The sequence below is a fragment of the Astyanax mexicanus genome, chromosome 6, assembly GCF_023375975.1.
Source record: "Astyanax mexicanus isolate ESR-SI-001 chromosome 6, AstMex3_surface, whole genome shotgun sequence".
Classification (NCBI taxonomy): domain Eukaryota; kingdom Metazoa; phylum Chordata; class Actinopteri; order Characiformes; family Acestrorhamphidae; genus Astyanax; species Astyanax mexicanus.
In genome coordinates, this window is record NC_064413.1 from 6,259,812 (window position 1) to 6,270,176 (window position 10,365).

At 32.9% G+C, this 10,365-nt stretch overlaps 1 protein-coding gene across 1 annotated transcript in view; it reads right to left on the minus strand.

The window, feature by feature from the left end:
- The window catches only part of cd4-1 (CD4-1 molecule), a 48,789-nt gene extending 41,672 nt beyond the window's left edge, over positions 1 to 7,117 (minus strand). The window contains exon 1 of the mRNA XM_007250880.3: positions 6,979 to 7,117. The gene's annotated coding sequence lies outside the window, so the exon portion shown is untranslated. The remainder of the gene's footprint in view (positions 1 to 6,978) is intronic.
- Positions 7,118 to 10,365: the final 3,248 nt, after the last annotated feature.

A 10,365-nucleotide genomic window follows, 5' to 3' on the forward strand; every position in this document is an offset into this window, starting at 1 on the left:
TAGTGTAATAGTATAGTACCAGTCAAATATTTGGACACATCTTCTAATTCAGTGTGTTTTTTATATTAGAAAAACAGGCCTTTAAGTCCCAAATTTAATGCACACTCTTGGTATTTTAATCAGAATGTATTAGATGTGTGAATTAGATGCGCATTTCTACTGACGCACCTTCTAAACACGTTCTGACCTCGCCGTTAGGTCTGAGGATTTTAACCTGAAGATTTTAAAATGCACCAGCAGCTTTAGACATCTCCACTATATCAAATATCAATGGCATTGATATTAATTATATTAAATCATCATATAAGAATATATAATGCAGACCCAGGCTAATATCTGGCTTGAGTAGGTTTCAGTTATATACAGCACACCTGAGTACTGTGTGTAGATTGGAATTATTTTCTTACATTATAGTTGTTATATTATATTATTGTATTATTGATCACACCAACAGTAAATTTAAATATTCGCATATTTGTGGATGGAGTTCCACATATACCAGATACCGACCGATTAGTACATTTACATATAATACAAGAGTAGAACATATTTAACGTATAAAATAGCAGAAGATACAACGTGTTCTTTGAGTTAGGCCGTAAAAATGAGATAAAAGGTTTTTATATATATACAGCTCTGAAAAAAGAGAGGAGTAAAGGCGTAACGTTATCCAAAAGCAGTGTGTAAGACTGGTGGAGGAGAACATGATGCCAAGATGCAGGAAAACTGTGATTAAAAACCAGGGTTATTCCACCAAATATTGATTATTTCTGAACTCTTAAAACTTTATGAATATGAACTTGTTTTCTTTGCATTATTTGAGGTCTGAAAGCTCTGAATCTTTTTTGTTTTTTCAGCCATTTCTCATTTCCTGTAAATAAAAGCTCTAAATGACGATAGTTTATTTGGAATTTGGGAGGAATGTTGTCTGTAGTTTATAGAATAAAACAACAATGTTCATTTTACTCAAATGTAAACTGATTCAGAAGCTGAAGTGGTCTCTTAATTTCTTCCAGAGCTCTATATACGCACAGTACAGGTCAAATGTGTGGACACACCTCTTCTCAGTTAATGTGTTTTCTTTCTTTAATAATTTCTTTAATCATTCCTTTCTTTAATAATTGGTCAGTATCTGGTATATCTGGAGAATATAAATTGACCTTATTCAAATCTACACACAATACTTAGTTGTGCTGTATATAACTGAAACCTACTCGAGCCACATACTAGCCTGAGCCAGCATTATATATACAGATATGTTCGTTTAATATAATTAATATCAAGATTATTGATATTTGATATATATATTGGAGATGTCTGAAGCTGTTGGTGCATCGGATGCATCGTAAAATCTTCAGATTAAAATCCTCACATCTAACGGTGAGGTCAGGACGTGTTTAGAAGAAGCGTCAGTAGAAATGCACATTTTACATTATCTAATATATTCTGAACCAGTAATATAATTTCTATATAAACATCTGCCACATTTCCAGCCCTTTTTTTTAAACCTAAGCCCTACTATTAGCTATAATGCTGGACCCGTTTTTGAGGCAGAGGCCACCCAGAGGACCTCCTTTAACTGACTGAAACAACATATATTACGCAATATATTGTTTATTACAGCACCTGTATGATTTTTACTTTAATTAGTAATATATCTTTTTTGCTTTATTTATGGATGTTATTAATACAAATCCAATTATGGTTCCTGGACTCCCACAGAAGCAACGACATGTATCTGATTATTTTTTTAAAAATCATTTAAAATTAAAAGTTGAACAAAAACATATCTAAAGCATTTCCAGCCACAAGATTAAGACTCTCTAAGCCTGCTCTAGTCTATTAGCGATGATGCTTATCCTGATTCATAGACTTTTCCAGAACATCCTTAGAGGCTTAGACTGATGCAATAATTCGTTTATTACAGCACCAACCTAACCTTTACCTGACCTTTCTAATACTTTAATTTGTATTAATGTTTTTATTTTTAGAATTTTTATTATCATTAAAAATCAATGAATAAAGTTGCTAGACATATGATTTTAGCTAAAAACCTACAAGTGCCATAGAAAAAAAAAAACCTTACGGATTATTTAAAAATGGACAAATCTGTAAAAAATACCAATAGTGGAACTTCAGTTACTCAGCAGTGAAAACTCTCAGCTCTTCCAGCCTTAGATCTAGACCCAAACACTGCTCTGTTGTTATGATTAGCGATAATGCTAAACCTGATGCATATTGACTCTAAACAAGCACTTCATTAAATTTTACCTTAATATTTTAATTTGAACAGATTATAAAATATTTTTAAAATACTCATTATCTTAAAAAATCAATTAATAAAGACCCTGAACATGCAGTTTTAGATAAAAAAAAAACAGCAAGTGCAATAAACCAACACAATTTTTTTATTCAATACTTTTACAACCAACATAAAAAATAGCTAAATCTGTTTAAATCTGTTAAATACCAGTAGTGGAACTTCTGTAACTCAACAATGAAAACTCTCACCACTTCCAGCCTTAGATTTAGACTCAACACTGCTCTAATGTTATGATTAGCGGCAATGCTAAACCTGATGCATGTAGACTCTAAACAAGCATCTCTTTGGACTTTTACTTTAATACTTTAATTATTTATTTTTAAATATATGTTTAAATATTTTTACAATAGTTATTATCTTTAAAAGTTCCTGGACATGCATGCTAGTTTTAGCTAAAAACTAGAACTAAGTCTAATGCTCTACTATTAGCTATAATGCTGAACTCATTGCAAAATCCTTGTCCTTGTTATGGGACTGATACAATAAATTGCATATATATATATTAAAGTAACAGCATGACATTTGCTTTAATTAGTACAATATATATATATATATACAGACGTATATACAGGACATTCAGTTCTTGCTAAAAAAAAAAAAAATTGCTAAAGTACCACAGAACCAAGTTATAGATTATTAAAAAATCTGTTTAAATCTGTTAAATACCAATAGTGGAACTTCTGTAACCCAACAATGAAAACTCTCACCACTTCCAGCCTTAGATTTAGACTCAACACTGCTCTAATGTTATGATTAGCGATAATGCTAAACCTGATGCATATAGACTCTAAACAAGCATCTCTTTGGACATTTACTTTAACACCTTCATTTAAATAGTGTTTAAAATATATATTTTTTATATTTATTAACTTAAAATGAGTAAAGTCAGTTTTAGCTAAAAACCAGCAAGTGCCATAAAACCAACTCAACATTTCATTCAACAATTTTACAACTAAAACTAAGACTAAGATTAATGCTCTACTACTCATTGCATAAGCCTGTCAAAATGTCCTTGATAAGGGACTGAAACAATATATTGTATATATATTACAGCATCTGCATGACATTTGCTTTAATTAGTAATATATATTTATATTCAGCAGTTCATACAGGACATGTAGTTCTTGCTAAAGTACCACAGAACCAAAACACAGTTTCTGATTATTAAAAAAATAGCAAAATCTGAATCTATGAAATACCAATAATAGAACTTCAGTTACTCAACAGTGAAAACTCTCAGCTCTTCCAGCCTTAAATCAAGACTCAGTGCTGCTCTGTTTATATGATTAGCGATAATGCTAAACCTGATGCCTATAGACTCTAAACAAGCATAAGACTTATGGACTGATGTGATCTTTTATTTATTAAAGAACCAGCCAGACTTTAATTTTAATACTTTAGTTTTAATATATATATTTTTTTTAGATTTTTAGAAGTTAATAATCTTAAAAAAGGGGTAATTAATAAAGATCCTGGACTTACAATTTTAGCTAAAAAACAGAAAGTCTCATAAAGCCAACATAAAGATTCATTCAATTATTTTACAACTAAGACTAAGACTAAGATTAAGACTAATGCTCTACTATTAGCTATAATGCTAAACTCATTGCATAACCCTTTTAAAATGTCCTTGATACAGAACTGAAACAATATATTGTATATATATTACAGCACCAGTTGATATGTACTGGTTAAATCTGTTTATCTGTTTATCTATTAAAAATCAATAGTAGAACTTCTGCCACTCAACAGTAAAAACTCTCCTTAGATTTAGACTCAACACTGCTCTGTTGTTATGATTAGCGATGAGGCTAAACGCTAAATGCTGATATCTATAGGCCCTAAACAAGCAAGATGTGATCTTAAAGATGTGATCGTTTGTTTATTTCAGTATCAGCCTGACTTTTACTGTAATACTTTCATTGGAATAGATTTTTAAATATTTGTAGAATATTAATTATCTTTAAAAATAAATCTATTAATAGTAAGTTATAAGCTATAAGTGATAATAAGTTCCTGGACATACAGTTTCAGCTAAAAACTTGCAAGCGCCATAGATCTAACAATACATTTCAAATAATTTTAAAACTAAAACTAAGACTATTTTAAGTCTAACACTAATGCTCAACAATATAATATATTGCTTATTACAACAGCAGCATGATTTCAATTGCTAATGCTCTATGATTGTGATGTTATTTCGAATGTTATTTAGAATCATTAGTATCATTAGAAGGTTATTAGCATGTGTTTCTAGCCATTTCTAACATTTTAGTGCAAATCATTTTTGAGTTTTTGGACTAAAACCAACTAACCACTAGCTATAATGCTAAACTTATTGCATAGCATGGCCTTTCAGGATGTGCTTGAACTGACTGATGCACTAAAACTTAATAATTAATACACATTTAATAAAGAATCGATAACAAGTTTTTTAGTGCACATTTTTTAACTTTAGAATTAATTTTAAGTATAAATTGCTGTTGGGCTTCTGTCACCCAACAGTGAAAACCCTCTGGACTAATAATCAGGTATTCTGCATAATCCTTAAAATTCAAACATCTGGAATTCAGTATATTTGTAGGCTAAAGCTTTTATAGGCTAATATTCAGCCAATAAGATGTGATAATTTAGCTATAATGCTACTCTCTCTTAGTACATAATATACATAATATTACAATATGCACAATCTGACTATCAAAGCTTTAATAAGCATTTTAATTCTTCAGAAATATTGTTCATTAACTATACTTAGATGATTAAATTTAGATTCTGATTGATTAGTATTTACAATTTTGTGTGATGTTTGGTGTAGATCCAATATGTTGACTTGATTCTTTACGCTTGTATTTCCCATTTATAAAAAATATATATATATTTTTAGAAGATTCTAACTTAAAATGTTGTTTAAGTTGGTTTTCAGTCCCACTTTATAATATATAAATCTCTATAATAACTGTGTAGTAACACATTAAAAATCCATGAAATAACAACATTGTAAATATTAAACTGGCGAAGTATGCGCATTGTTACAGCATCAGTTTTTAATAGATGTATAATCCAGCATAGTATGTGTATGTGCATTTTTATATATAACAGTGTATGTACACATTTAAAGTTATATAAGTGTATAAATGTTTATTTTTTGTCCAAAAGATTTTGTGTGGTATGTAATTAGGGGCTGTGATTGATCTGATATGTCCAACAGACCTTTATACACATGTGTAATCATATAAACCTGTACAACTGTAATCATAACTGTAACTATGTGCACTTCTCCAGTAGTTACACTGTTATTACACTGTTATTAATGTGTAACTACACAGTTATTACACTGAGAGAGACACTTATTCTAAAGTAAAACCGGGCTTTCTGTGAAATTGCTCCAGTGTGTAACTGATCAACCGTTAAAACAGATCTATTCATTAATTCTATCCTCTGGATTATGGCTAATTCTAGAAAATTAGGTGTAAAGTTGAGTTTTCATTCTTTTAATATTTGTAATTCAATGTGTGAAGCCTTTGCTAATGAGGGAATGAGTTTAACGAGGTGTAATATGTGTAATATTAGCTTACAGCTTGGCCTGTAAGTTGAAATGCACACTATTGGAATAATCGGTTTTAAAAACGTTTTATATGATACATGACGCTGTTTAATGCCATTTAAAAATGCCATTGGTATAAACATAATCAATGAGCCAATTGTTAAAAAATAAAATAATCTGACCTTGAAATAATTAGAATTTTAAAAATGTATTCTATAAATAGATTGTTCATTTATTTACATTGATTTTGATACAAACGTGTAAAAGGAATTTTAAATAAAACTGCAGTAAATCAGTATATAATTACAGTATATAAGTACTGCTTTAAAAATGCTACATATTGTCTCTGCCCACAAATTATGAGGTAAAAAAACCTTTTAATTTATGTCAAAGTAGCCAGATTTTTGCAATTTTAACACATTCTAAAGGGAATTTTAAAAATTAGTGTTTTTAGGGGTTTAGAGTAACATATAACTGCAGTGTTCAATATTTAAAAATGAATTATACGATCAATCGAAGGTGAGTGTTTATATACTAAGGTCTGTTGAGGCCTACATATTGGTTCTGTAGCTTCTATATACTATACTGTACTGGACCATACTATCTCAAAATACTGATTTTAATGACAGTATATATATATATATATATATATATATATATATATATATATATATGTACACACATATATAATTACATATAACTGTACAGTCTTTTAATTAGTTTCTCATTTGCTATCAGTTCTCGAGCTCGATGAGACCCAATCACAAGTGTCATCGCAAACATGGAGAACTGGAGAACACAACGCAACTGAAGTTTGCGTTAATTTTTAAAAAATGAACAGCACCAATGCACTTCAGTTTGAGAAGTGTATCTAAACATAATAACAGTATTATAAAATTAGCGTAAAACTTTGCACAATTAAAATATACGTGAATCGGCACCTCCTGTCACTTTTTGCCACTGGCTCTTAGTCAATGGTATCAATAATGATTAGCCACAACCCAAATCTCAACTACTGAATATATCAGAATATATAGACAATACAAAAATACAAATACCTATAAGTACCTATAATGCAGTGTGTAATAGAGTAATAATCAGCAGTACTTACAGCGCTCAGAAAGTGCAGAAAGTGATAAGACTCCCTGTGTTGATGCTGAGCGACCTACAGTGCCAGTAGCAGCCTATAACTCACAGAACCGCACACACACACACACACACACACACACACTGACACACACACAGGAAACAGTGTCGCTCTCTATGCTCCCCTATCTACCTCACTGCTGTTGGCTTATTTGAGGTTTACTTATTTCTTAAGAATTTTATCTCAACATCAGCCCACCTCCCTCCTTCCCTCCCCCCTGGACCACCAAGCATCAGCACTTTGCACAATGACAACCTTCAACTTTCCTTGCTTGAAAGCTTACTTTCCAAATACGCCCCCAAATAATAAAGAGCCAGTAAAATCTAAATATACACATATATTCCAATACCAGTAAAAAGGTTTGGAGAACTTTAGTGTAAAATGGACTTTTGCTGTAGTAAAACATAATAGCACACCTCCGTTCTATCACAGCATTCCGAGATCCACAAATTTGAACAGTTTGTCCAAACACCCTTCAGACTGGTTGATAAGGGGCATAGTTTCCCCCCAATAAATTGTTTTTTTCCACCGTTATCCAGCTCAAAGTAGCTCCACACCTCCTTGCTAGAATCTAAAGAGCCCTGACATTTAAAACGAGACATTAATAACTTAAAAAGTGCACAAGATACATATGTCTATGTAATTATCAGCACAGTGATGGCGGCGCACAGAGCTAAAGCTAGCATTATGGGATGTAAACAGAGGTTTTTAATAAGCTTCTTGTGCACTTTTTAAGGTATTAATGCCTCGTTTTAAATGTCCGAGCTCTTCAGATTTTAGTAAGGAAGTGTGGAGCTACTTTGAGCCTGTCTGAAGGGTGTTTGGACAAACTGTTAAAATTTCTAGATCTTGGAACACTGTAAGAGAAAAGAGTGCTATTCATCAAAGGTAAGTACTTTGTATCATGTTTTATTAGAACAAAAGTCTATTTTACACCAGAGTTTTTCTTTAAATTCAGCGTATGTTCATTATTTAAAGGTCTCATTCCATTTTTTTTTTTTTTTTTTCATTTTAAACATTCTAGGTGATGACTCTAGTATGAATGAATGCCATGTGATGCCATGTTTTTTTGTGGAAAAAAAAGTGCTCTGTTGTCTCTATGTATCCCTGCTTTAGATCTCTGAATTAGTGGTCTCTGAGAAAAGACAGGTTTTGGCTCTTGCTCATGAATATTCATACATGCAACCTTTAATAAAGTTAACTCATTAACAGCATTTCCTTCAGCTAAACTAACGCTACTAAATTCTTACCTCAGACTTGGTGATTCAGAGCTTGGGCAGTTTCACCACGTCGAAGCTCCAGAGTCTGCTCTATATCATAAAACCTGGCGCGAACAGAGCCTGCTTTGACCGGTGTTTTGTCGAGTTGTGCTAGCTTGTCAAACTGTGCTCCTCTAGTGTTTATTTAAGGTCTCGGTAAAACGTAGAATCATCCGGAGATCTGATTTAAACCTATAGTTACTTACACAAAATAGCTAACGCTAACTAGCTCTGTGGGCGAGGCCAAGAAGTCACTGGTTGACGTAGACACCCTAAAGTCTCTCTGATCAACTCGTATTCCTGAGGATACTCTTTTACAAAATACTCTGTGATGCATTTAGGTTCTCTTATCTGAGGTGCTGTTGCAAACCCTACATTAGTAGTTCTGCAGAGCGCTAAAATTAATTCAGTGGAAATGCAGGAAGAAGCTAAAATTCATGCTTTTACACTGAATTTTTCAATCTGTTCCTCTATCCTGCCTATTTACGTGTGCTCGACAATTGCCTTATCATGACTGCTTTTAAAAAAAACAACCTGAAGGTACTGTGTGTTCTGTGCACACGCCACAAACAGAGTCACTTGAGGTTTGCTAAAGCTAAAGCACATTTGAACAAGCCAGCTTCATTTTGGAATAAGGTGCTGTGGACTGATGAAACTAAAATTATATAGGAGGACAAAGAAGACAGCATTCCATGACAAACACTTTACTGCTCCCCACAGTAAAATTTTGTGGTCCGAAAAACCTTCAACCATGAGCTTGAGTCTTATTGAAAGCTACAGGAAGCGTTTAGATGCTGTTATTTCGGCAAAAGGAGGATCTACAAAATATTCATGTCGTTTTTCTGTTTGGGTGCCCAAATTGATGCACCTGCCTAATTTAGTTTAAAGAATTATCGCACAATTTCTGCAAATCCTATAAACTTTATTTCACTTCTCAATCATCACTGTGATCTTCTGCTATATGATATATCTAACTGAAATTGCTGATCTCATCAACTAATGATTTATAATGGAAAATCATGAAAATTATCTGCTGTGCTCAAACTTTTTCATACCACTGTATCTAGACCTATTCATTTGTTTTTCACACTCAATTGCTGAGTAAATACTGTTTTTGGCTCACTCAGCTGAAAACTGTGGTCCATTTTTGCTTAGCTGTTTAAGCCGAAACGGTCCAGTTCCTAAATTTGCTTCCTTTTTTAGGTTTCTTTTTAACTCACAAGAGCCCAAATATTTACATAATTGGAACAGAGCTGTATAAACAACAGTAAATAATTACACGTCCATACCTATATTAGCTACTCTGTTGTGTCATGCGTGAGGCACACCCTGAGCACCCCCCCCACACACACACCCACACACACACACACACACAAAAAAAACTCACTGCATCATGCAAATCCAGGTTTAACATCAACAAAAAAACAGAATAAAAGAATAACACAACATTGCTCTTCCCTTAAATTTCCTGCTGGCGTCAGTATCTTTTGCTGGAAAGCGCAAAGCTCCTGTGCTGTTAAGATAGGGTGACCAAACGTCCTTATTATGTCCCGTTTTTTTTTTTAAGTGAGGAAATGTCCTGGTTTTAAATTACCTTCATTGGACCATTAAATTTACAGGCACTAGGGCACTGCGCATGGCGCTGCGTGTAACATCGCCAGACACCCTTCATCCGACCGCCGACCGTGTGTTCTGGTTTTCACACATGACAATATTGTCACCCTAGTTAACATACAAACGCGTCAGAGCACACCCGCCTCTTAAAGGGAATGAATAAAGCACTGCTTGGTTTATTTCACATTACGCCCAAACACACACACATGATTAATTATGAGAATTAGTTAATGCCCACAATGCACAGCTGAAAACTCGCCTATAGATCGCTAAAATAGGGCCCAAAGCCTTTATAGGCAACCATCTTTTTTTTATTATTATTATTTCATGACAAAAAACATGCTACAATAAATGGCCAGCACTTGGCTTTAACACAGTTTCTGCTTATATTTTCGCTGGAAATTAACCAAAGTTTGGGTTTTACCATAGAAAAGGTGGAAGGGAAGGTTTAGGGGTTGGCAATAGAAGTAGCCCACCT